Source organism: Macaca thibetana, chromosome 6 (genome assembly GCF_024542745.1).
Source record: "Macaca thibetana thibetana isolate TM-01 chromosome 6, ASM2454274v1, whole genome shotgun sequence".
Taxonomy (NCBI): Eukaryota; Metazoa; Chordata; class Mammalia; order Primates; family Cercopithecidae; genus Macaca; species Macaca thibetana.
In genome coordinates this window covers 108,337,665-108,364,005 of record NC_065583.1, presented here as the reverse complement: position 1 = coordinate 108,364,005, position 26,341 = coordinate 108,337,665, and the positions used below count along the sequence as shown (strand labels likewise).

The following is a 26,341-nucleotide window of genomic DNA, read 5'->3' as shown; positions in this document are numbered from 1 at the left end:
GATCTCAGCTCACCACAACCTCTGCCTCCTGGGTTCAAGCAATTCTCATGCCTCAGCCTCCTGAGTAGCTAGAATCACAGGTGCACACTACCACACCTGGCTAATTTTTCTGTATTTTTAGTAGAAACGGGGTTTTGCCATGTTGGCCAGGCTGGTATCGAACTCCTGACCAAAGTACTGGAATTACAGGTGTGAGCCACTGCACCTGGCCTCCAATCATTTTTTTTAATGTCAGTTTTATTTCATTAATACAGACTACCACTTCAGTCCATTTTTATTTTCATTTCACTGACCGACCAGTTGCCACTGGTCTTGCATTCTAGTCTCCTCAAGGGGTTGGTTAACATGTCTCTCTGTTCCCTGTGTCTCTGGAAACTAGAACTAGAAGTTAGACCTAAAAGCTCACATAGATTATTGGTAAACATTTAAACAAAAATACTTCTGAGGGAATGCTGTATGTTTCAGACTTCCTCATATCAGAAGGCCCTTAATGGGAGGTTGCTCACATTTAGGGGTGCAAAGTGTGAACTCTAAGATGGTGGCTGCTGAATCTTGGGGTAATATTTTGGCACAGTGCAAATCCCAGTCTATTCCCCAGCAAACCTTTTCCTAATGGCTCTAGCATCCACTAACGGCCCTTGCCTGTCCGATTCAATGATGTCATCACAGGCCTCTCTAAATAAGGGCAAGCGTTCATGCATCAACGAGGATGGACTACAGGTGTTCCTAAAAAGCCAGGTAAGAATTTCTTCTTTACCTTTAAATACCAATTTTCAGAGAGTATTAGTCTGCTAGGGCTGGTATAAAAAAATACCACACACTGGGTGGCTTAAACAGAAATTTATTTTCTCACAGTTCTGGAGACTGGAAGTCCAAGATCAAGGAACTAGCAGGGTTGGTTTCTGGTGAGGCCTCTTTCCTTGGCTTGCAGATGGCCACCTTCTTGCTGTGTCCTCACATGGCCTTACCTCTGTGGGTCCACACTTGTTGTGTCTCTTCTTCTTGTAAGGACACTCGTCTTTTTGCTTTAGGGCTTTATAACTTCTCTTAATCTTAATTACCTTCGGAAAGGCCTTATCTCCAAATATTTTTACATCAGCTTGGGGGTTAAGACTTCAACCTATGAATTTAGGAGATAGCGGGGAGTGGTACACAATTCAATCCATAGCACAGAGCAAGGGTTGGTGTGAAAATCTCTCCAGTAATGGCAAATGAGACTCTCTCTCCCTTGTTTTTTTGTTTTTTGTTTTTTGTTTTCCTCTCTGTCTCCTATCCCTATAAACTCATGAATTTCAATGAAATCAATGTTTTCTTTTATGTTCAAATAATTCCAAATTTGGCTAATCCTTTGCAGTGGTTCTTCTGTATTTTTGATGTGTCCCCCAGAGAATAAGCTACCCTAAGCTCACTTTGTTTCCCTGCCCTACACCTGGAAAAGCCATTTCTCCAGCCCTGAATCCTTTTGTGGAAAATATATTTAGAAACCAAGATTTGGAGTTGAAGTTTGCTCATTGCTACTGAAGTGTCATTTCCAGCACTTTCAAGAGCTAACAGATTTTTTTAAAACCATAAATTGACATTAACATTTCCAATTCAAATTTAACTTAACACTTTTTTTCTTAACTCTGTGTATTAGTCTGTTCTCACATTGCTTTAAAAGAAATACCCGAGACTGGTTAATTTATAAGGAAAAGGGGTTTAACTGGCTTATGGTTCCACAGGCTGTACAGGACACATGGCAGCATCTGCTTCTGGGGAGGTCTCAGGGAAGTTTTACTCGTGGCAGAAGGCAAAGTGGGAGCAGGTGTCTTACATGGCAGGAGCAGGACCGAGAAGTGGGCCGGGGGAAGAGGGGAGGTGCTACACACCTTTAAACAACCAGATCTCATGAGAACTCTATCACCAGGCAGCACCAAGGGGATGGTGCTAAACCTTTCATGAAGGATCTGCCCCCATGATCGAATCACCTCCCACCAGGCCCCACCTCCAACCCTGGGGGTTGTAATTCGACATGAGATTGGGTGGGGACACAGATCCACACCCTATCACTTTGATTTTATATTTTTATTTCCTTTTTCTTACTCTGAAAATCTTGGTTTCTGTTAACACAGTCAAGCTGATGCATGAAATGAACTATCACATTTACCTATTTATTACACATTTATCTTGATTTATTGTATAATATAAAAAAGTTTCAAAATTACAATTCAATATTGTTAATAAAACTACTGAGTTAAGTAACAAGATTTTTTGAAGATTTTTATCCTTCAAACATATCTATGTATGTAAAGTTAGAATAGCATATTAAACTCATTTATTTTTTTTTCTTTGTTTTCATATTACCAATTTGATATATCATTAGGGTCATTTATTCATGTTTATATTCAATATTAAGGCTAATTTTGTTTTTTTAATTTAATTTAATTTTTGAATACATACAACATATACCATATTAAAAAGTGTATGTAGAGAAGTCTCGATCCCATCCCTGTCTCATCTACCCTCTTCCACCTTCCAGTCTTTCTTTTTGCAATATACACCACACACACACACGTGCACACACACTAATATATGTGGCCCTGCACCTTGCTTTTTTCATTTAGTTGTATCTTCTGGCAATCACTCCACATATAGTGAGCCTTCTCACTTTTTTGGAATGGCTGGATAGTGCCCCATTGTGTGACTGTACCACAGTTTCTTCAACCAGTCTTCTAATGATGGACATCTAGATTGTTTCTAATCTTTCAATGTTACAAATAATGTCGGAATGAAGCATCCTGTGCTTATGTTCCTTTTGATTTGTGAAGGTGTATCTGCAGTGCAAACTCCTGAAAGTGTCATTGCTACCTTAAAATGTAAATGCACGTGTAATGCTGGTAGATATTGCCAAATTCTCCTGCATAAGGGCTGTGCCATTTTACGCTTATTAGCAACAAATAAATATGCCTATTTCTTTACAGCTTTGTCTATGGAGAAGTGTTATCTAAATTTGACTTCTGCATTTTTGCTGAACTGATAGGTGAGAGATTGGATTTGAGGACAGCTATAATTTACATTTCTGTATGAGTGAGATTGAGCATCTTTTTAAATGTTAAAAGTGGTTTGAATATTCTTTTTTGTGAACTATTTATATTCTTTGCCTGTTATTTACTAGACTGTAGTCTAATTTTTTTAAAAAAACCTAAATAGTTTTGATGCAAGAAAAGTCACTTTTCACCTACCTATCAGAGAGATAGAAAACACAAAACCAAACCAACAAGTAAATTTCTCAATAGTGTGCTTTGCTCCCTCGCCCCCAAACTCACTCTAAACAAAAAGTATTGGTGATCTCTTAAATTCTAACTTTTCTTCATAGGCCCTATTGCATCAGCTGGAGTGTTTTGGCACTAAACCATCATTTTATTATTTTTCAACATCTTGGCCAGTCAGCTGGTTTTGTTAGATTGTGACGTTAACGAAACAAAGGTTGCAGCTTTGATAGCCATATGTGCTGCTGGCTCTACACCCAGAAAAGCCGTTCCCAGCCAGAAGCAGGACTGCCCAGCTGCCTTACATGCAGACAGAAGTCTCAAAAGAGCAGCTGGGGATGGGGAGGTAATGGCGTCATCTCCAAACACAGTTCACCCAGGGGGTGCGTGCCCCAACTCCTGGCTCTGGAGGCCTGGTGTAGGTATTTGCCTGGGAATTTCACTGTGAGCTGAGCAGCCAGTTGAGAAGATACATGTGCCAAACAGGAAAGCATGCAGAACTCTGTATCATGTGGTTCTGAAGCTGGCTGTCCCAAATGGAGTGACAGATGGGACTCCCCAATGTGATCCCAGAAGTAGCCCTAAATATGTGCAAAGTCCCTGTATTTATTGTCTATTGCTGCATAACCAACTGGCCAAAAATGAAGGGCTTCAAAGAGCAAAGCGCATATATTACCTTGCATGTTTCTGTGGGTCAGCAGTTCTAGTGGTATAGCTGGGTAGCTATCTGTGGGGTTGTGGTCAAAATGTCAGCCAGGGCTGCAGTCCCCTGAAGGCATGACTGGGGCTGGAGAGCCCACTTCCAAGATAGTCACTGTTACAGACTGAATGTCCGTGTCCTCCCTAAATTCATATGATGAAACCTCATTCACAATGTGATGATATTTGGAGGTGGGGTCTTGGAGGTGATTAGGTCACAAGGGTGGAACCTTCATGAATGAGATTGGTGTCCTTATAAAAGAGGCCCCAGAGAGCTCCCTTGCCCCTTTCACCACAGGAGGACATGGCAAGAAGACAGCCATCTATGAACTGGGAAGTTGGCCCTCATCAGACCGTGAATCTGCCGGTGCCTTGATCTGGGACTTCCCAGTCTCCAGAACTATGAGAAAGAAATATCTGTTGTTTGTAAACCACCTGGTCTCTAATATTTTTGTTAGGACAGCCTGAACAGACTAGGACAGTCACTCACATGGCTGGCCGGTTCATGCTGGCTGTGGACTCAGCTCTTTCCATGTGGACTCCCACAGGGCTGCTGGAATGTCTTCGCAGCGTGATGCCCGGGGCCCCTCAGAGCAAGAGATTGAAGGGAGAGCAAGGGGGATGCTGCAGGGTTTTTCAGGATCCGGTCTTGCAGTCACACACCATCACTTCTGCTAGTCTCTATTTGTTAGAAGTGAATCACTAAGTCTGGCCCACACCAAAGGGGAGAGGAATTAGCCTTCACCTTTTAAAGGGAGTAGTCACAAAGAATTTGTGAACATAGTTAAGAATCACTACAGTTCCCAAGGCCGGGATGCTTTTTCTCTTATAATGGAAGCAGGCTGGGTGACTGCTGACCTGTGAGGCATGTTCACCTCTGGTACACCTAATGGTAGATCAGAAGAAGATGCAGCCTCCTCCCAGGTAGGTGGCTTTCCCCCATAGGAACTGACTTTCATCACAATGGCCTTCAGTGTCCTTTGGCCTGTTATATCAGTGGAACCAGTTAAAACACAGATTTCTGTGTTTCATCAAGAGATTCTATTCCAGTGGGTCCAAGGGGCTAGTGAATTTGCATTGTTACAAGTGCTCCAGATAAAGTAAGCCCTTTGGTCCTTGCCCAGAAAAAGAGTGAGATGCTGACTTTTCTAGCACTGTGCTTCGGTGTCACCCACCAATCCCACCCCAGCCCCACTGAGGGCAAGTTGGACCACATCACTGTATCCTGTTGAGCACTCATAGCACCACGCCTGGCAGAGGTAACTGCATCATGAGTTTTTGGCGGATGGATGATGCATGGGAGAATGAATGAATTCGTGAATGATCATAACTCAGTTGCACTGACTTTGATGATACTTTTTCAAAAGCAATATTTTCAACATCACCTAAGACATTATTCCTGTGAAAAAATGTTTAACCTGATTCTCATGAAGGCTTTGACCCAATGACCTTTTATAGAAAATACAAGGGATAAAGGAATATGTTATGTGATATCTTGATAAGTAGGATTTCGGGCATTCAGTAAGATGAGTGACCTGGAGTCTTGACAAAGTCAATGTCACAGGGGGAAAAGGGCTGTAGTACTGTTCTAGATCAAGGGCTGGTGAACTATGGGCTGCGGGTCTGTTGCCTGTTTTTATAAAGTTTCATTTGAACATAATGATGCTCACTAACTTAGGTATTGCCTATGGCTGCTTTTGTGCTCTAATGACATGGCTGAGCTTTTGCAACAGAAACAGTGTTGCCTGAAAACCTAACGTGTTTACTATCTGGCTCTTAAAGAAAAAGTTACCTGACCCCTGCTCTAAATGAGAAGAGATTAATGACTCTTCTGCTTCCACCCATAGCATAGTAACTAGTACTGGCTGGCCATCCTGCCATACATAACTAGAAAGCTGGGTAAATATATCAAATAACTGGTTTCAGACATAATTGGTAGCACAGGGCTGTAATCAAGACAGAAAGGAAACAAACAAGGTGAGCCTCCCAACCACTCAGACATTCTGACAGAGCCATTTGCTGAATTCCAACACAGAGATGGAGAAGCTAAACAAAATGCAGAAGTCTCACTGAGCTGAAGACACAGATGCTGAAGTTCGGGGAGACGAAGGCAAAAAGAACCCTTTAGAAGAAGAAATTGCGCAGAGTTAGAATTCCAGGTTGGCCAAGTGCGGTGGCTCACGCCTGTAATCCCAGCACTTCGGGAGGCTGAGGTGGGAGCATGGTTTGAGCCCAGGAGTTCGTGACCAGCCTGGCCAACATGGTGAAACCCCATCTCTAATAAAAATGCAACAGTTAGCTGGGCATGGTGGTGGGTGCCTGTAGTCCCAGCTACTTGGGTGGCTGAGGCACTAGAATCACTGGAACCCAGGAGGTGGAAGTTGCAGTGAGCCAAGATTGCACCAGGGCAGCAGAGCAAGACTCTGCCTCAAAAAAACAAAAAATAAAAATAAAAATAAAAAGTTCCAGGTCATAGGGTTCCCCTCAAGTCTTTGGCTAAATACCAAGTGGCACATGTGCAGAGTGAGGCACCACAAGGTGGATCAAACCACCACTGGGGGAAGAATGGCTACCAGGGAACTGTGAACTAAACAACTTCTGGAGCTTATACAGAGTTGGGAGATGTTTAAGTTTGAACAACCAGAGTGAAAAGACCTCATTGGGCTTTGAGTAGAGTACCAGAAAGACCACACCTCAGGATTAGGACCAAACTAACCAAAAATAAAGGCTACTCTAGATCTTCCTCAAAAGAATAGGCCAATCCATAAATGAATCAACTGCCTACAAAAACAAAATGCAACAGTCTTTAAAGGAAGGCAATCTAGGCTGGACACAGGGCCTCACGCCTGGAATCCCAGCACTTTGGGAGGCTGAGGCAGGAGGGTTGCTTGAGCTCAGCAGTTCGAGACCAGCCCGGGCAACATAGTGAGAACCCCCATCTCTTCAAAAAAATCAAAAAACTAACTGGCTGTGGTGGTGCTCACCTGTAGTTCCAGCTACTTGGGAGGCTGAGGTGGGAAAATCGCTTGAGTTGGGAGATTGAGGCTGCAGTGAGCTGAGATAGCGCCGCTGCACTCCAGCCTGGGCAACAGAGCAGGGCTCTCTCAAAAAAAAAAAAAAAAAAAGGGAGACAATATAGATGCCTTTAGCATTTTATTCCAAATGAATTTTGAATTTTGTCAAATGCTTCTGTGTCTGCTAACCTTTAGCTAGTGTCATATTTTTTGGTGAAAGACTGAATGTTTTCTCTAAGATGAGGGCAGGGAAAGGAAGTTTTCTTTCATCACTTCTGTTAAACATTTTGCTGTGATCCTAGCCATACAAAAAGTCAAGAAAAAAGAAACAAAAGCACCTATGTTGGAAAGGAAGAAGTAAAACATGATCGTGACCATAGAAAATCTCAAGGAGTCTGTACAAAAGCTGCTAAAACAAAAAAAGTGAATTTAGAAAGGACACAGAACACAAAATCAATATACGTAAATAAATTATATGTCTATATATCAGTATAAACAATTGGAAAATGAAATAAAAATCCTATTTACAATACCAGAGAATAATGTTTCAGAATATTATGATTAATGTCTAGAATAACACACACACACCCTGTGTACTGAAAACTCTAAAACATTTCTCAAAGAAATTAAATCAGTATCAAATGGATGAATGAACCAGAAGAGCCAAAATAATTTTGGAAAACAATAATTCGGAATATTTACACAACTGGTTTTAAGACTACTATAAACAATAGTAATCAAGACACTGTAATATTGGCAGAGGATAGGCATACAGATCAATGAACTAGAATAGAGTCCAGAAATAGACCCATATATATGGTCAATTGATTTTTTTAAAAATAAATAGGCCAAGGTAGTTCAATTGGGAAAATAGAGTCTTTTCAACAAATGGCACTGAAACAACTGGGTATATGTGTGAGAAACAAAGCAAAACAAAAACAAACAACAAACATTAGTTCCTATCTCATGCCATATACAAAAATTAACTCTAAATGGATTATAGGCCCAAATGCAAAAGCTAAAACTACACAACTTCTAGACTAAAACATAGAAGGATGTCTTGGTAACCTTGAGGTAGGCAAAGACTTCTTAGGCAGGATATAGAAAGCACCAACCATGAAGAAAATACTGACAAATTGAGCTTCATCGAGATACAAAACTTCTGCTTTTAAAAGACAATATTAATAAAAAGAAAAGTCACCTGGGTACTTGAAAAGTCAAGTCACTGACTGGCAGAAGATATTTGTATACATAAACCTGGCAAAGGATTCATATTTAAATCTCAATAATAAAAAGATAACTTGCGGCCCAGTGCGTTGGCTCATGCCTGTAATCCCAGACTTTGGTAGGCTGAGGTGGGTGGATCACCTGAGGTCGAGAGTTCAAGACCAGCCTGGCCAACACGGTGAAACCCCATCTCTCTAAAAATTACACAAAAAAATTAGTCAGGCGTGGTGGTGCATGCCTTTTTTCCCAGCTGCTCAGGAGGCTGAGGCAGGAGAATCACTTGAACCTGGGAGGTGGAGGTTGCAGTGAGCTGAGATTGTGCCACTGCACTCCAGCCTGGACAACAAGAATGAAACTCCCTCTCAAAAAAAAAAAAAAAAGATAACCTACTTTTAAAAAAGACAAAATATTTGAACAGACACACCACAAAAGGTGTATATATATATTTATATATATATATTTTTTAAAAAAAATATATATATATATATAGCCAAGAACCACACAAAACAACTCTGGTTATCAGGGATATGCAAATTAAGACCACACAGAGATACTACTATACACCCACAAAAATGACAAAAAGTGAAGGACTGATAATACCAAGCACTGGTGAGGATGCAGAGAAACTAGAACTCTCATATGTTGCTGTTAGGAGTGTAAAATGTTGTCAACATTTTGGAAACAGTTTGGCAGGTTCTTATAAAGTTAAATATACACTTATATGATCCATAAGTTCTACTCCAGATTTTTACCCAAGAGAAATGAAAACATATGTCTACAAAAAAGAGTTGTACAAACATTTTCATAAAGACTTTAATCAGAATGGCCTAACACCGGAAACAATCCAAGTCTTCATCAGCGGCTAAATGGATAGGCAAATGGTGGTGGACTCATGCACTAGCATACTACTCAGCAATGAAAGGAGCCACCCACTCACATATGCAACAACATGGGTGAATCCCAGGTGGAGCATACTCGGTGAAAGACACCACAGAAGATCACAAACCATATTATCACATTTATGAAGTTCTTGAGCTAGCAAAGCTGCCTATAGATAGAAAAATCAGATCAGCGGCTGCCTGGAGTCAGGGCTGTGGGGGTGAGAGAAGGAGAGATAGGCTGCAAAGGGAGAAGGAGTGAACTTTGTAAATATTTTGACTGGGGTGGTAGTGATAAGGACATGCACTTTTTTTTAACTCATCCAGTATGCACTTAAAATGAATGCATTAACATGTATTGAATGTTAGTTTTACTTCAGTAAAAAAATTTGTTTTAAATAGACTAAAGAGAAATAATAACCAAATGCAACATCTGAACCTCAATTGGATGCTGATTTGGCGAAACCAAAGCTATAAAAGATATTTTTAGGATGACTGGGAAATTTTGTATATGGCTTGGCTATTAAATAATATTATAGAATGGTTGTTAATCTTCTTAGGTGTTAAATAGAGGCATCTAACATCCTGTTCTTAGGAGATCCATGCTGAAGTATTTAGGAATGAAACATACTATTGGCAACTTATTTTTAAATGGTTCTATAACAACAAAAATATGTACACAAATGCAGAGAGGAAACTCATCTGGCAAGCATTAAAATTGTTGAAGAAGGTGGAAGACATATAGATTTTCATTGTATTTTCAACATTTCTGACTTTTCAACATTTTCCCACAACTTTCCACAATAGTAATAAAAATTGGGGGGAAAAAGTTAATGTTGAGTTGTTACAGCTTAAAGTCTACAAATTCCTCCTTAGAAGATAACACTTACAAAGACACGGTTGCAGTCATAATTTCCTCCAAATTCTTCTAAGAGCTTGGTTTTGAACAGAACCCCTGGCACAAACAGCAACACCAGCGTTAGCAGTAAAAGCCACGCTGTGATGGGACACCCAGTGGTTGGAGCTTGGTTGATCTTCCAGCCTCCTTGGCTGGTGGCTGGGGCGAGGAGAATGGCAATGTGCTGGATCAGGAACACCAAGGCTGTGGGCAGGGGTGGGCAGCGGCTGGGGCCTCTTCTCTGCTGTCCTTCATGGGAGGGAGGTAAATGGTTAACCAGTCACCCACCCCTGGCACTTTACAGTCCTTCTCTGCGCCTGCACAGGGCATTCTCTGGCTGAATTCTGCCAGCCAAACTGAAAGTCTCATAACAAGGCATGGGGTAAACAAGGCTCAGGTGATCCTGTTTGCTAAACAGTGAAAACCAGATTCACACAGGCACTTTACAAAAGGCTACACACACCTATGCAAAAGTGTCTCCCTGCAGACCTCAAATTCACCGTTACTCCGGGACAGTACCCAGAGCCTCGGACAGATGAGGTTTTGGGAAGGCAAGGTCTTGGAGTTTAATGTGGGGAGGATAAAAAATCTGGAAAGTGTTTCCTTTGTAGGTGGGAGGGAGGAGGGTAGAGCCAGTGAAGGGGAGGGAAAGAGTCTAATAGGCTAAGGAGAGGGTGAAGCAGTGAGGTCTTTTGCGATTTGGCAGGTAAGGGGGCTGAATTCAAGGAGAACATGTGGCAGATGGTATGGGAACTTACAGAAACTTCTCCAGGGGTTAAAGGCAGGAAAAAGTTCGCTCGGTTTGGCTTCTTGGTGGGCCCTGGGGATCAAGGCCAGAGTAATTTCCTAGGGGTGGGAAGATGGAAGGGCCTTCGGGATTGCACAGGAAGGGAGGAAATAGAGGCATGGGGCACAAATAATTTTGTCAAGAAGTTCGATCCTATACGGCGGTGGCTGCAGAAGTGGGCATCTGAGTGGGGATGGAGGAAAGGGTTTTTCTCTTTAGCGTCTGGAGCCCTGAGTGTGCTCAGGCTGAGTGGAGAGAACCAGCTTATTTTACAGATGAGGAGCATCTTCTGCTGCAACCCTTTCCTTGGCAATGAAAGCAGAAGCAGCAGCAACAGCAAACAGGAGCATCTGGAAAGAGTCTCTTTGAGAACCTGAAATTGGCCACAGTGGTTTTTGAGGAAGGAGCTACTGAAAGCCAGTTTTCCTAAAATATAATCAATCACGCTGGTCAGACTCATGGTTATAAGGAGCAGAAAGTTAATGAGAGCAGCTCCAGAGAAGAGGGGTTGGTTGTAAGCTGTGCATGTGTGAGCCTTGCAGGAAGGCTGAGACCACACTCTGGGCTACCAAAGACTAATGTGAGAGGTGCTTTGTTGTTACTGTTTTGACCATTTAAATGTTCCTTATAGTTTTCCAGAACAGAATGGTCAAGAGAGCAGAACTTAGGAATGTGGATTCTAATGGCAGCTTCATGCTGCTTAGGCATATTTGCTTCTGAGCCTGAGCTTCAGTGGCGCAGCACATTTCCTTTCCGCTTTCCAGATGTTGAGGAGTAAATGAGTGTGAATGCAAAGAACATTTAGCACAGTATGACACACACCATAATGACCATTGTATTTACGTTGTATGTGCAATACGTATTTTCTTAGGCATAGGAAAAATCATTCTAAATACATCCCGCTTCTAAAGCTACAATCCTGAACTCCAGGACAGTTAATTGAGGTGCTGCCCTGCTAGCCATCAGCCTTCACTCTCACACGGGACATTCCTCTGGTTAGCTCTGCTTGGGTCCTCCTGTGCTGGGTCCTGCAAATTCCACAAGCATGGTTAGCACCAAGAGGTTAAGGAGTGCTCTGCAGGCCAACAGGCCCCTCAGTCTGAACACTGGACATACAGTCGAGTCAGGCTTTGTGACTTCGTACAAGATTTTATTAAAGTCCTTTCCAGGATAACACCCAGATGCCAGACACAGCTGTCAAGGAGACCCCATCATGTTGTGGGGATTGGCTGGGGCATGGCAGGCGCTATGGCTCCCTCCCCACCCTTCTGTTCTGAGATGGGGGTAGTAGGCAGTACTTCATCTTTGGGTTCCATGATGCTCATGTTCTCAGGCAGGGGCTTCCTAGAGTCAGTCTTACCAGTCGGGGCCCAGGGCAGCATGACCTTCCCTTGACGGCCAGCACCTGGTACATGGCGGTGTCAATGAAGTAAACAGAGTGTCTGCTGAGGATCATCGGGCCATCCACAAAATTCCTGCATTTAGAGTTTTCAGACACCACAGCCTTGAAGCCTGTGGCCCCCCACCCCCTGCGTGATGAACCACAGCACACCATAGCAGGCCCTCTGCGCTGCAAGCCCTCCCAGGAGGTAACACCGAGACTCCACCTGGGCAAACACATATAGACCTCTTGTGGCTACCTTTCCAGCAAAAAGCTCTACACTGCCCTCTGGGAGCCAAACCTTTTCTGAACTACAGCGGGCAATTTCCGAATCTGCCAGCCCTTCTCACCAATAACATTCTGTGTTTTGGTGGCTAAGATAATGATTTTGAAGCAGCGTCATTTGTCTGGAGTAGTAACCGAGGTTTGTTGCCTCATGCCAAGGAAATCGAGGATGTGGACACGTAAGAAGTGAGGTTAAGAGCGGAGGTTTAACAGGCAAAAGAAAGAGAAAAGCTCTCTCTCCTGCAGAGACGGGCTCCTGAGCAGGTCTTTCGGTTTCCCGGTGAAATGTACGGGGTTTTATAGATGAGCTTGAGGAAGTGGTTTCGATTGGTTGGACCAGGTGTGCTATTTACATAGCTTGTGAGGAAACTGGCCACTCCCCCCTAATTTTTTATTATGTAGATGGGTTCTCTACCTGGCCTGTGCCATTGTTGCCTGTTCCTTTATTGTACACATGGTTGACAAAGAAAAGGGTAGATGGAGCCTCCATGTTGAACATGGCTGGCCCCCGGGTAGCCTTTTCCTATTGGCACAGCTGCCGGCATTCACCGTGCAAACTTCCAGCTTGTTTATCTATGTTTGCAGCTCGATTTTATAGGCTGCTCTTTGTTAGAAAATAAACGATTTGGGGGCTGCTTTTTGTTAAGAGAGAAGGCTTGCTGAGGACGCTCTTACCCTCACTATCTGCTTAAATAATTCATTTTAAGCTCCTGTATTAATTCCTATCCTGGTTGACATAACTTGGACCTCAACTCCAGAGTAGCCATCCTCAGCCAGCTCTCCAGTGAGAACTCTTTCAGTTCCACTTTGAGGATGCCGTCAGCGACAAAATTCCTCTTCTTGGAGATCTGCACCCCTATTTTGTCACCGTGTGCCCCCAAAATGAAGGGCCAGTGTGAGAGTTTTATCCTATTAGCAGCAGAGTCCTTCTCTTGAGGGCAGGTGTCTGCTTGTCTCTGAACAAAGATAGACCCTTTTCTCCTCTCTTGGTCAACCAGTGTCCTCCACTTACTCGAAGTTTCTGCTCTTGAGTTTTGTTTATGTAGGACCCATATGGAAGCTCCTTAACGCTCCTTGCCCTGTTTCTACACCACGGCACTTCTATTGCAGCCAACAGTCTCGGTCTGCTAGATTCCCCATTTCTCACTGAGAATCTATTTTTGAAGCTGGCCTCACAGTTCCTAAGTCCCTCCCTGCCAGGATGACCAGCTTGTCCCAGGTGACTCAGAACTTTTCTAGTTTCAGCACTGACAGTTTTGCATCCTGGGAACCCCCTCGGTCCCAGGCAAACCAGGATGCTTGGTGACCCCCACCCTGTCTCTGGAAGGGCTGCCCTTGAATCAGGTGCCCACCTCAGGCCCATCGGCCAAGAGAAGGTGATCTGGGTCACCTGGTGTCCAGCAAGGCCTTGGTCTTTCAGCAGGGGTGGGTGACTTCTCTGGGAGAGGGACCACGAATTGGGCCAGCAATGATCAACCTCTCTAGTTAAAACTGTACTTAGATGAATTACTCATTAGAAGGGAAGGAAGTGAGGTATTATAAGTATACATGTAGCAGTTTGATGCAGTAGAAAGCATTGAATTGGAAGTCAAAATGCCTGGTTTCTGCCACTGAATAGCAATAAAATCCCAGCATCAAACAGTTCATCCTTCTGAGCCTCAGTTTCTCCATCTGTAAAATGAAAGGTTTAATTTAGGGCTTGCTTCCTTTTTAACTTATGTTAGAGTTACTCCATATTCTTCAAGACATAATCCGCTATCATCATTATTAAATTCTTCCCTTTCCTCTCCTCCTTCTTTCCTGTTCCCCTCCTCTCCCTTCCTCCCTTCTCCCTCCTTCCCTCCTTCCTTCCTTCCTTCCTTCCTTCCTTCCTTCCTTCCTTCCTTCCTTCCTTCCCTCCCTCCCTCCCCTCCCTCCCTCCTTCCTTCCTTCCTCTCTCCTTCCTTCCTTCCTTCCTTCCTTCCTTCCTTCCTTCCTTCCTTCCTTCCTTCCTTCCTTCCTTTCCTCCCTCCCTCCCTTCCCTCCCTCCTTCCTTCCTTCCTCTCTCTCTCCCTCCCTCCTTCTCCATTCCCAGCACTAATCCCTTTCTTCCCAATAGGCCACTACATCAATGTGAAAGATATTTGTCCTTGAATAGGTATGTAGTTTTATAAGATATGAGTATTATTTCATGTATTTATTTAAAATTTACATATATTACATTATGTTATAGTCCTCATTTGCTTCCTAACATTTCTTACTCAGCACCATTTAAAAATACCTCCGTGGTGCTGGCTGTTGGTCTTTCTGGCTCCTTCCAGAATGGCACTTTATGAACCTTGTTTAGTATTGCAGTACGCTCTGTTATCCAAAGTTCTTCTACTTTGAATCAAATTATTGGTGGGCTTTTTAGAGGGGAGCAAGGGGGCAAGAAAGTATTACTCTAATGCTGGACAACTTTGGTCTGCATGAAGGGACCCAAATGGATTAATATATAGAGGACATTAAAGAGGAATAAATGAAGTACTGGATGGCAAGAGCTGTTGTGAATTCATCTTTGGCCCTTACTTTTGAAACTATGACGCCGTCTATGAAGCCAAAACTATGAAGCCGAATTCCCATGAATGATTCTTGGAATAGCTTACCTCCTATGTGGAGCTGGCAGACATTCTCCAAGAGGAGGCAGGAAGAGTTCCTGGGCTCTCACTCATATATCATCAGGCACAGAAAAATTGCTGAAGACCTCAGCCAGAGATTGAACCCAAATCAGAAGACTTGTCCCCGGGGGGGGGGCAATCTCTATGGCTCAGAGGAGGCGAAGGAGACCCAGCCGCATCCCGCCCAGAGCGTTTTGTGGTTGTTAGCAGACCGGCTAGTGCCTCGCGGGCTGAGCAGCTCTCTTGGTGGCATTGAGGCTAAGGGAGCCATGTGGAGCCTGGGAATGGGCTGCGGGTGGGGAGCAGCTGTGGAATAGCCCCTCCTGGCTCTGCCTGCCTATGGCTGGGAGAACAGTTTGCATTTCAGGCAGCAGCAATTCACACTGGGTGGTCTCTGCCTTCCTTCCCTCAGTGCCTCAGTGCCACAGGCAACTGCCAGCAGGCTGAGAAGAGCGCAGCTCCCCTTGGAGGACAGCGGCCTGCGCGAGGAGGCTGTTCTCCTCTCTCACACTTCTGGCTCACAGGGTCTTCGTCTCCACTCAGGCCTCTCAGTAAGCTCTGGCAAGACCTCTCGCAGCTCCACGGGTGAGGCCTGTGAGCCAGGGCAGGGGTAGGGGTTGCTTTATGTCCCCCGAGTGACACACTTCCTGACCTCAGCTTTATAGAGGCACATGTTGACTCTGTTCCAGGCCTTTAACTATATCTGTTCCTTTGAACATGTAAAACAAACAAAAACAACAATGAAACACAAAAACCAATAATAACAAATATAATAAAAACACAGCAAAGGCCCCTGAGGGTTTCCAGCCCTGCTCTCCACATCTCAGCTGACTTGGTGTTCAGACGCGTGCTTTCTGCCTTGGATGGTATGATCTTTTCAGAGGAGGAGATCAAGGCGGCTGTGGGATTATATGCACATGCTTTACCAAGATGTCTTCCTTTGCAGTGACAGGACTTAAGCTGATGCTAGGAATCAGAGAAGGTTCACTTTTGCCTTCAGGCCTGGGAGCAGCTCATCCTCAGTTCCCAGGCAGTGCCTCCCGGGGCTGCCTTCAGGGCCTCCTGACAAGGGCCTAGGTGCTTTACTCCCACCATGGACTCAAGCACTCAAGGAGAAAGTTTCCAGAAACTAAACAGGATGAAATAATTACAGCCAAGAGTCATTGAACTTACTATATGTAAGTTCTCACTTATGATCTCACTTGATCCTGACAACCTTATGATGTAGGTCCCATCATTCATAAATGAGGAAACTGAGGCTCAGTGAGGCTAAGCAACTGGCCCATTTACATAGCTAGTGATTGGAGAAGCCAGGATTTGATTGTAGAAAAGATTCCAGAGCCTGTACTCTTAACCGTGATGTGTATGGAAGCACACACGCACGCACACACACACACACAATGACATATACGTGCATCCTTTGGTCTCTACAGTGTAATTGTTTTTGTAATACTCACAAATCATAGGTTGTTAGAAATGGAAGTCATTTTAGAGATTACCTATCTGACTGCTCCCCCACTTTTACTTCCACAGAAAAGGAAATTGGGGACTTACCTTAGAGAAATAGTTTTCAAACTTGAGCAAGCATCAGAGTCACCCAAGGGACTGGCTAAAACACAGACCTCTGGCCCCATCTCCAGAGTTTCTAATTCTGTAGGTCGAGGTGGGGCCCAAAATATATGTTTCTAGTAAGTTCCCAGGTACTGCTGCTGCTGACGCTGGGCTCCCACTTGGAGAACTGCTGCAGTAGACTAAATTGGACATGTGAAGGACTGCAAGCCCCACTGCAGTGTTGTTACTTGAACGTGCTCAGCAATGTTGATGAAGCCTGGACAAACATGCCCCCTGGTCACTCTTAGCAGAGTCATTTGTCCTTTACTAACTCTCTTTGGGTCTCAGCAACAGAACCAGAATGTGGCAGGCAGAATTCTAAAAATTTTCCCCCCTAAAAAGATCCCACATCTTTATCCCTCAAAGCCTGAGAACATGCGGCATTGTTTCTGTGATTGTGTTATGTTATATGGCACAGTGGACCCACAAAAAGGGAGTATCTGGATGGGTGTAATTTAATCACATGAGTCCTTAAAACCAGATAACTTTCTATGGCTGTTGTGGCAGAAGAGTAGAACAGAAAGGAGGAAATCAGAGAGACTTGAAACTGAAGAGCTTGGCCAGCCTTGCAGCACTATTGCCATTTTGAAGATGGAGCAGCCCATGTGAGAAGGAATGTAGGGGGCTGCTAGGAGCAGAAAGTAATCTCTGGCAGGGAATTGTGACCTCAGTCTTACATTGCGTAGGACAAATTCTACCAACAGCCTGAATGAGCTTGAGAACAGATTATTTCCTGAGCCTCCAGATAATACAGAGGATGCCTGACCTACAGAACCATGAAGGAATAAATGAATGTAGTTTTAAGCCTCTAAGTGTGTGATTCTGCTGAAGTAGAAACTAACATACAAGTACATAGATTCCTGAGCTCAGAAGTAAGCCCATTGCAGACCTACTCCATCCAGAAGCTTCTCACACCAAGAGCTGGGCCTCTGGGAGGCTCACCTTATCATCTGCTGGAAATGGCAGTGACTGTGACTTAAATTCCAGCCCCATCAAGGTAGTTTTCAGTTCAGTTGGTGTCTGAGTGCATTTTCTGCTGCTATAAAGGAATACATGAGGCTGAGTAATTTATAAAGAGAAGTTTATTTGGCTTACAGTTGTGATGACTGGGCATCTGCCTCTGGTGAGGGCCTCAGGCTGCTTCCACTCATGATGGAAGATGGGGAGCTCATGTGTGCAGAGATCACACGGCAAGAGGGGAAGCAAGAGAGACAGTGGGGAGGCACCAGGCTCTTTTAACAACCAGGTCTTCAGGGAACTAATAGAGTGAGAACTCACGCCCAAAAGGGAGGCATTATTCTATTCATCAGGTATCCCCCTATGACCCAAACACTTCCCATCAGGCCCAGTTTCCAACACTAGGGATCGAAGTTCAACATGAATTTTGGAGGAGGCAAACATTCAAATCATCGCAGCTGGGGAAAAAAATCTTAAGATTGTCAGGGCACCCAGGAAACTGCCTACCCAACCAACCTCAGCAGACACCAGCCTCACTCGAGAACACAGGCAGATCATTGCCTGCCAGTGCATGCCCTTCATGGACGAGCAGTTTAAAAACACTTTAGCAAAACAGATTGTCCTCCTGCACTACCACTAAGTCAAATAGCCTACTTTCCTGTTCTGAGATTAATCATCTATAAAACAGAGGCACTGCTCCTCAGCAGGATATCAGAAAGTTCAAGCAAGAATATGGTGTAAAGACACACAATCCATACTCCATCTAGCAATGACCACCACCTCAAATATTCTTGTCTTTTTTTTAATTTTTATTTTTAGTTTTGTTCAGACAGGATCTCACTCTGTCACCCAGGCTGGAGAGTGGTGGCATGATCATAGCTCAATGCCGCCTTGATCGCTCAGGCTCAAGTGATTCTTCACCTTACCTCTCAAGTAGCTGACACTACAGGCTGCACTGCCATGCCTGGCTAATTTATATATATATATATTTTTTTTTGTAGAGGCGGGGTTTTGCCATGTCACTCAGGCTGGTCTTGAACTCTTGGGCTTAAGCGATCCACTCGCCTCAGCCTCCCAAATTGTTGGGAACACAGATGTGAACCACCACCCCCAGGCTCTTGTTATTCTTGAAATAAAATAAAATCTGAAGAATGAGGGGACAGTTTTGATTTTCAACATGACCATCATATAGCTAATAATAGTGTAGTCATGATTCAACCACCCTGTCATTTTATTGTAAAAGTTGAATATAACCTTGAGGCTGCCATGGTCCAACACAATTCAAGTAACTATAATGGGTGAGTAGAGTAGATAATTCCTATAATTGAGATTTCCCCCCAAATAGCCCTCCTAAATGACTTACGGACACCTGATGCTCATTTAAGTAGAGAATCCACTCTTAGGGTTGAGGTTGCACGTCTGCTCCATCCAGATCCTTACTGTGCATGGATCCTCTTGCCACATGCCTTTGAGGAGGTGGGGCCAAGTGGCATAGGTCACCCCATCCTCGTTCCTACTCCCTGCAGGTGTGCAACTGTGGCCCTCTGAAGGTATAGAGCTGGGCAGGGTGTGGCTTTCTGACCATAGTCACCCCTTGCCCTGACATCTGCCTACTTTCACTGATCTAGCCCTAATGACTGGAGGAATATCATGGAGGATGTTCCTCCCTTGTGCTGGACACCAGGACAGGTCTAGCACCTGGCTTTCTCAGAAGGCTTCCAGCAGGCTATGCATCCTGACCCTGTGTTCCTCTCACATTCACGTGGACCCATGAACCACCTTCCTCTGGAGCCTGATTTTGTCATCCAGACCTTTTCTGATTTTGTCGATCATCTCAGGATTGCAAGGTGACGGTGGCCACTGACAGGGTCCTATAGTGCAGAAAAGAATGTCCAGGTCTCTTCCTGTGGCGTCTCTCTTTTCTCCCCAATTCCACTTTTCTGAACCCCCACATCCTGCAGTGCACCAGCGTAGGGGAGGCCACATGGTGCCATTTTTACCTAAATGTTTGGGAAGACATTCTTTTGAATTTTGGAAATCTTGAAGGGTTTTGAGACATGTATTTGCAAGCAAAACATGCAGGTTCCTGTTTTTCCATGTCATCCAAGCTTGTGGCTTTGTTTTGTTTTATTTTGCTTTTTATATGCTACAAGTTGTTGAAATATTGTGGTGCTTTTTTGTTATGAGAGAACCTGGTGGTATTCTGTCTGTAGTCTGATCCAAGTGAATATGGCCCATAGATTACCCTGCAGGATCACAGCCTGAGCAGACAGATCTTTGAAACGTGGATTTGCCACTTTACCAAACTTTTGAAAAAAGGTATTTAATCACACACACACAGCTTCCACAAAGCAATTTACTTCCAACCACAGTGTGTTCAATCAAATGATTCGTTCAGAACTATATGGCCACGCTTAGTTTCACTTCCCACCGCAGGTCTCTGATAACCTCTGAAAACTCTGTTTTCGTGGTTATACTGTCATTCTTTATTCATCTTTTTAAACGATAATCATTTCAAAATTACAATTTTTAACTGGGAATGTGGATTGGTGGTTAAAAACAGGAAACTTGATGTCTAAGTCTGAAAAGCAGTGAAAACACGTAAGAAACTCAGAAAAATTCAGAACCTGCCATTATTGATGATTGTGACAGAATGCTACCACCTGGGACTCACTGAAAACTTGCCAGTAAAGAAGGATGAGGTTACTAACCAGCCACCAGTGAATAGGTATATAAACATGGTTGATCTAAAATCATGGAATATATTTGGAAGTCCACATGGATGAAAATTCAAGCAGTATCACAGACTGAACAGTGAAAAGTAAATCTCCCTCTGCAGAAGATTGTATTTTCCAAAGAGAAAGGCAATAATATTTCTTCTCCCAAGTGTTCTTCTGCAATGTGACCTTGACATTCCAACCATAGAGAGGAAGAATTGAATTCCCTTCCCTTTGTATCTGGGTTGTTTTAGTGACTTGCTTGAGCAATAGAATGAAATGAGAGTGATATTCTGGGACTTCCAAAGCCAGGTCATAAGACGCCTCACAGCTTCCACCTGGGACCTCAGGAGCAGTTGCTCCTAAGACACTTCCTCTTGAAACCCAGTCCCTTGGCTGGGAGAAACCACATGGAAAGACACAGGTGAGTGCTCTGGTTGATGAGCCAGCGAAGCTCCCAGCATCAGCTGTCAGTCACATGAGTGAACCATCTTGATGTCCCGCTCAGGTGAGCTTACAGGTACTGGCAGCCCTAGCTGACTGCCCAACAAAACTCAGCCAAGCCACAGAACTGTTTTAAGCCACAAAATTGTGAGTAGATTGTTACATAGCAATAGATAACTGGAACACCCTCTCAGTTCTTTTGTCAAATTTATTTTGTATTCTTTCAATGACATGTTATGCACATTCAATAATGTGTACGTCTTTCCCCCTTGCAAATAATAGCATAATAAACACACGATAGTACTCACTCTGCTTTCTTTTTCAACCAATAACACATCTTAGAGATTATTCCATACCTGTGCATGCAGAGCTGACTTGCTCTTTAACAGTGGGAGAGAACCTTATATTTTACCACCATAAGTTATTTAGCCAGTCCATTATTGATGGACATGTAGGGTTCCCCATCCCTGTAGTTTGCTAGTACAGATAGTGATTCATTGTCTATTCTGCTAAAGTATCCTTTTGTAATGTGTCTATTGTAAGTATATAGGTTATATTCCTAGAAGATATTTGTAGCTTAATTCTATTGTATATGCATTTTGAATTTTAGTAAATATTGCCAAGCCCCCCAAAAAGAGGTTGTGTCAAGTTATACTCTCCCCACTCAGATTTAAGGCTGTTTTCCTGGAGGCTTGCCAAAACAATGCATTCATAAAGTTTTAAAAATGGTTTACCCTGGATTCTTATTCAAATTATGGATTTTATTGTGGAGAAGAAAATGAGCTTAAACTTTGATATCTATTTGATATCTTTGTATTGTTTGTTTGAGAAACTTCTAGCTATAATTGCATCACTCATTCTTGTCAAAGTATTAAAAACTAAAATTTTATGGATTTGAGAAAGATGACATGAGCTATTAGGTAAAAAGGTGAGTTGAAGAAAAAGAACTTTTTTTTTTTTTTTTTTTTTTTTTTTTTAGACAGAGTCTCGCTGGGTTGCCCAGGCTGGAGTGCAGTGGCATGATCTTGGCTCATTGTAGCCTCTACCTCCTGGGTTCAAGCACTTCTCCTGCCTCAGACTCCTGAGTATCTGGGATTACAGGTACCCAGCACCACACCTGGCTAATTTTTCTGCATTTTTAGCGGAGACGGGGTTTCACTATGTTGGCCAGGCTGGTCTCGAACTCATCACCTTAAGTGATCTGCCTGCCTTGGCCTCCCAAAGTGCTGGGATTACAGATGTGAGCCACTGCACTGGGCCAGAAAAATCAAGTTTAATGAAATTTCATTTCTATGAGATGTGTGAACCTGCACAAGAAAAACATATCTGGAAATAGATATACAAAGTGTTAGTAAGAAGCACAGTCCTTCCTAATTATAAACCACAGTCCGTCTAGCAAATAAAACATTGCCTGCAATTTCCTGCAAGGCCAGTGGTCACAAATGCTTTGGAAGGAGGTGGCACTGCTCTCTAGACATGACTGAAGAAAAACTTAGGTCAAAAGAGGCAGTCTCAACCAAAAAGGGTGCTCTTATTAAAAAAAAAAAAACCTAAATGTGCTAAAAAGCCATATTTAAATAATTAGTGAGAGATTAAAATTTAAATTTGAGTAAATATCGTCAACGTCCCCCAAAATTAATTTTGAACATTTTGATAAAAGCACAAACTTAAGTGATGTAGCCATTTTACAGGTCTTTGCTCTATTTATGCAAAATGAATCTGGGTCAATTTGCTTTAAGATTAATTTGCTAAATGACCAATTCATTAACTTAAATTTTTTTAAAAAGTATTTAATTTTAGTTGACAATTTTTCTCTTTTCTTTTTCTTCTTTTTTCTTTTTTTCTTTTTTTTTGATACAGAGTCTCGCTTTGCCGCCCAAGCTGGAGTGCAGTAGGGCGATCTTGGCTTGCTGCATCCTCCTCCTCCCGGGTTCAAGCGAATCCCCTGCCTCAGCCTCCCGAGTAGCTGGGATTACAGGCGCGTGCCATGATGCCTGGCTAATTTTTGTATTTTCAGTAGAGATGGGGTTTCACCATGTTGGCCAGGCTGGTTCTTGAACTCCCAACCTCAGGTGATCCACCCACTTCAGCCTCCCAAACTGCTGGGTTTACAGGTGTGAGCCACCACGCCTGGCCTAGTTGACCAATTTTCATCTGTCACTGTGAACTGCATCTTAAGACATGTCAATTAATCTCTGATTCAGTCAATTCTTTTTATTTGCTGCAGTTGGAGACAGGGGAGCAGAGCCAGGGGAGCCCTAAGGGAGACAGCTCCCATTGATAATGCCTATGAAGACGTGCCCAGAGCTTCATCAGATAAAATAACTGGTGCAGACAGTTGAATAAGATGGGGTCCTGAGGTTTCTTCAGTAGCCACTACATCCATTGAGAATAGCACCACAAAGAACTGGCCTCTGGATTTCCTTACTTAAGGGAATTAAGTAGCAGGAAGCTTTGTTAAAAAGGAAATAGCACACTGAATATATGTGCTCTCAACAAATTAAAATAATTTCCTTTGTCATGGACCCCAAGGAAAAAAAAAATGATTAATAACTTTGAAAACTTACCAGCCAGATTTTCTGAACTCAGGGTTGAATTATTATTTTCTACATTTTTTCTGAGAAGTTGTGAATAATGTAAATTATTATTTTCTTTTTTCTTTCTTTTCTTTTTTTCTTTCTTCTTTCTTTCCTGAGACAAAGTCTCACTCTATTGCCCAAGTTAGGGTGCAGTGGTGAGATCTCAGCTCACTGCAACCTCCACCTCCTGGGTTCAAGCGATTTTCCTACCTCGGCCTTCCGAGTAGCTGGGACTACAGGCAGGTGCCACTACGCCTGGCTAATTTTTATTTTATTTTTTTGTAGTAGAGACGGGGTTTCACTATGTTGGCCAGGCTGGTCTTGAACTCCTGGCCTCAAGTGATCTGCCCACCTCGGCCTCCCAAAGTGCTGGGATTACAGGTGTGAGCCACCGCACCCGGCCTATTGTTTTCATTTTTCAAAGAAGGTATGTTCCACCCAGTACAAAGGGTAAAATTCTGGATGAAGCAAATGAATCAATAGCTCACCTTAATAACAAAGGTTGCTCACAAAGTTGGCTTAGTTAACAAATGTTTCTCAAATTTCTATGCTAAATATTCTCAAAAAACAATTGCAAGGGAAAACTGGCTGTTTTTGTTATAGGTGACGTCCTAACAGTAAAAATGAAGTTTGAGAATTAAAGGAAGAGCCTTACTTGACCACTGACATGATCAGCCATTTGAAACCATTTAATTATGCTGTACTGATAAAAAGTGTGCATTAGTATTAAAATAATTCATCTTTTTTTTCACCAAGAAATTCCTGGATGGTGTAGTCTCCTATCTGATGCTTTTCTCTGGAAGGAGTAGTTATGAATCTCCTTGCTTAGGTTCTAGATTAATTGGACTATGTTTACACATGGGTGGCAGCATTGTGATTGAGAAGGGCACTTGCTTAAGTGGAGCTCCTTTCTACTTCCTTCTTTTACGTGGCTGCTGCGGTAAGATGGCTAAGGCTTTTGGCAGGTAGAAGGAAACCCAATCATCTTTTATGTCATCTCTCATTCTCCTTCACGTATCTCTGTCCTCAGAGGGTCTGCCTGCCCTTACTCTCTCTGGTTATCACTTTTCCTGTGCTTCTTTGAGATCAGGTTCAAGTTTAAGGGAGGCCTCCAGCCTTGACCATACGCTCTAGCCAAGTTTACCTGAGTTCTGTTCATGGGGGGATTCTCTACAGCTCAAGCCCTATAGCAGTAAATTTGTCCTGTGCTTCTGTGCCTCTGCCCCCAACTGGGAAGTCATGGAGGGTGGTAGGGTGGGTGGCAGGATTTGGGTATTTCTTGGTCCCTGGCCCTACCATTTCATTGCTACCTTTCCTGTTATTAGCCTGAAGTAGCTATCAAAGCAGGGCAAAACTACTTCCTTTAATGGGACTTTTGCTGCTAGAAATGTTCAGATATCAGGCATAGAGAAATTGTCTGGCTATTAGACACATTTCCCAAGTCGATATATTTAATGCAATAATACCTCACCACTACCCTAGTGGTTCTCACTCTTCAATCTGCCTAAGACTCACCTGAGGAGCTTATAAAACAAGTTCAGATTTGTGTGCCTCACATCCAGAGTTTTTGATTCACTCATTGCCAATAGTGCTGAAAATCTGCATTTCTAACAAGTACCACAAATTGTTCTAATGTAGAAAACATTGCTTCACTGAAATAGGTAGGAAATTCACCTTTCTATTTTGTCTTGGCAGTAAATCATTTTAATATTTAAAAAGTTAAAAAGAATCCCCATATAGCAGGGAGGGGAATGAAAAATTCAAAAGGGCTTTTAAGATAAAACACAAAAATTCAGACCACTGGTGGATTATCAACTCCAATCCCCGGCAATCTGAAAAATAATTAGACAGTGTCTTCAAAAATGTTGTATGTCTGACAGGAACAGCACAGGAGCCACCAAGCATTTTTATAGAATGAAGCCACAATGAGACTCTAATGCGCCACCGGGTTCCATTTCAGCTCTGCCACCCTCTAAATTTTTCCTCAATTTCTGCTTCAGATGGAATCTACTCATGAAAACAGAAACACAGAGAAATTAATCTGGGGAGTTCGTTAAACAGATAGAAGATTGAAAAGACAAAAGAAAAACATTGATGTGATAGGAAGAAGCTACCACTTCTAGGGCTGAAGAATCACTGCAAAGCAGTTAGGGTATCAGGGCTTAGAGCTTGGGGGAGAGACCCCTGGGGCTTGGACCCAGACCTCTCAGGATGGCACTGTCCAGCTGGTGCTAGTACCTCTGAAGGGTACAATGAGAGTGGGGATATGGGGACAGACTGGAAACTGGACCCAATTGTGACTACCACAGGAAGCACTGCTGGGTGAAATGACCGAAATAGCAAGCAAAACAGAAAAGAGCAAATCCCTTCTCCCTCCTTCCACCTTGTAGCCTCCCTCTAATACCTCCTGTGGCAATGCCTAGTAGCAAGCCAGCTGTCAGAGTGAGATGTGGCTTGTGGAGTCCCAGCCCCATCACTACAAAGCACAGTAGAGAAGGATGGATTTGGACCTGAGGGACAATAGCTTGATAACAACCACCATCTACCCCTTTGGCTACTCAGCATCCACACACAGCCTTCTACACATTACTTACACTTGTATCCACAAACAAAAACCACTTTGTGTTTTGCATAACAAGATGAAACTGGTGTCCAAATAAAGATGCCCTCATCCTCTCCTTGAAATGGGAGATACAAACTTCCAAGAATCATTCATGCATTAATCTCTAGGCAATGTTCATTCTTCTTAAATTTGGCCACAGTCCCATCTGGATAAAAACTAAATTATAAAGTTGACCACAGACAACAATCTTTGTGTAAAATAATAAGGGGAAGGAGGAAAGGCAGAAAAAGAAATTGGTTTGTATATACAAATAAATATATACATAACAATTAAGGAAGAAGCTATGCAGAGCTGCTGCCGCGTTTATTCCTGCAATTGGCCATGAGTCCCTAGTTGATATTTGTAACTTCTTTCTAC

At 43.1% G+C, this 26,341-nt stretch overlaps 1 protein-coding gene and 1 pseudogene across 1 annotated transcript in view; both read right to left on the bottom strand.

Annotated features, from left to right (window-relative positions):
• MRPS27 (mitochondrial ribosomal protein S27) overlaps window positions 1–26,341 on the bottom strand; it is a 1,100,726-nt gene that overhangs the window by 923,617 nt on the left and 150,768 nt on the right. The window lies entirely within an intron of this gene.
• On the bottom strand, window positions 11,952–14,951 carry LOC126956164 (40S ribosomal protein S3-like; annotated as a pseudogene).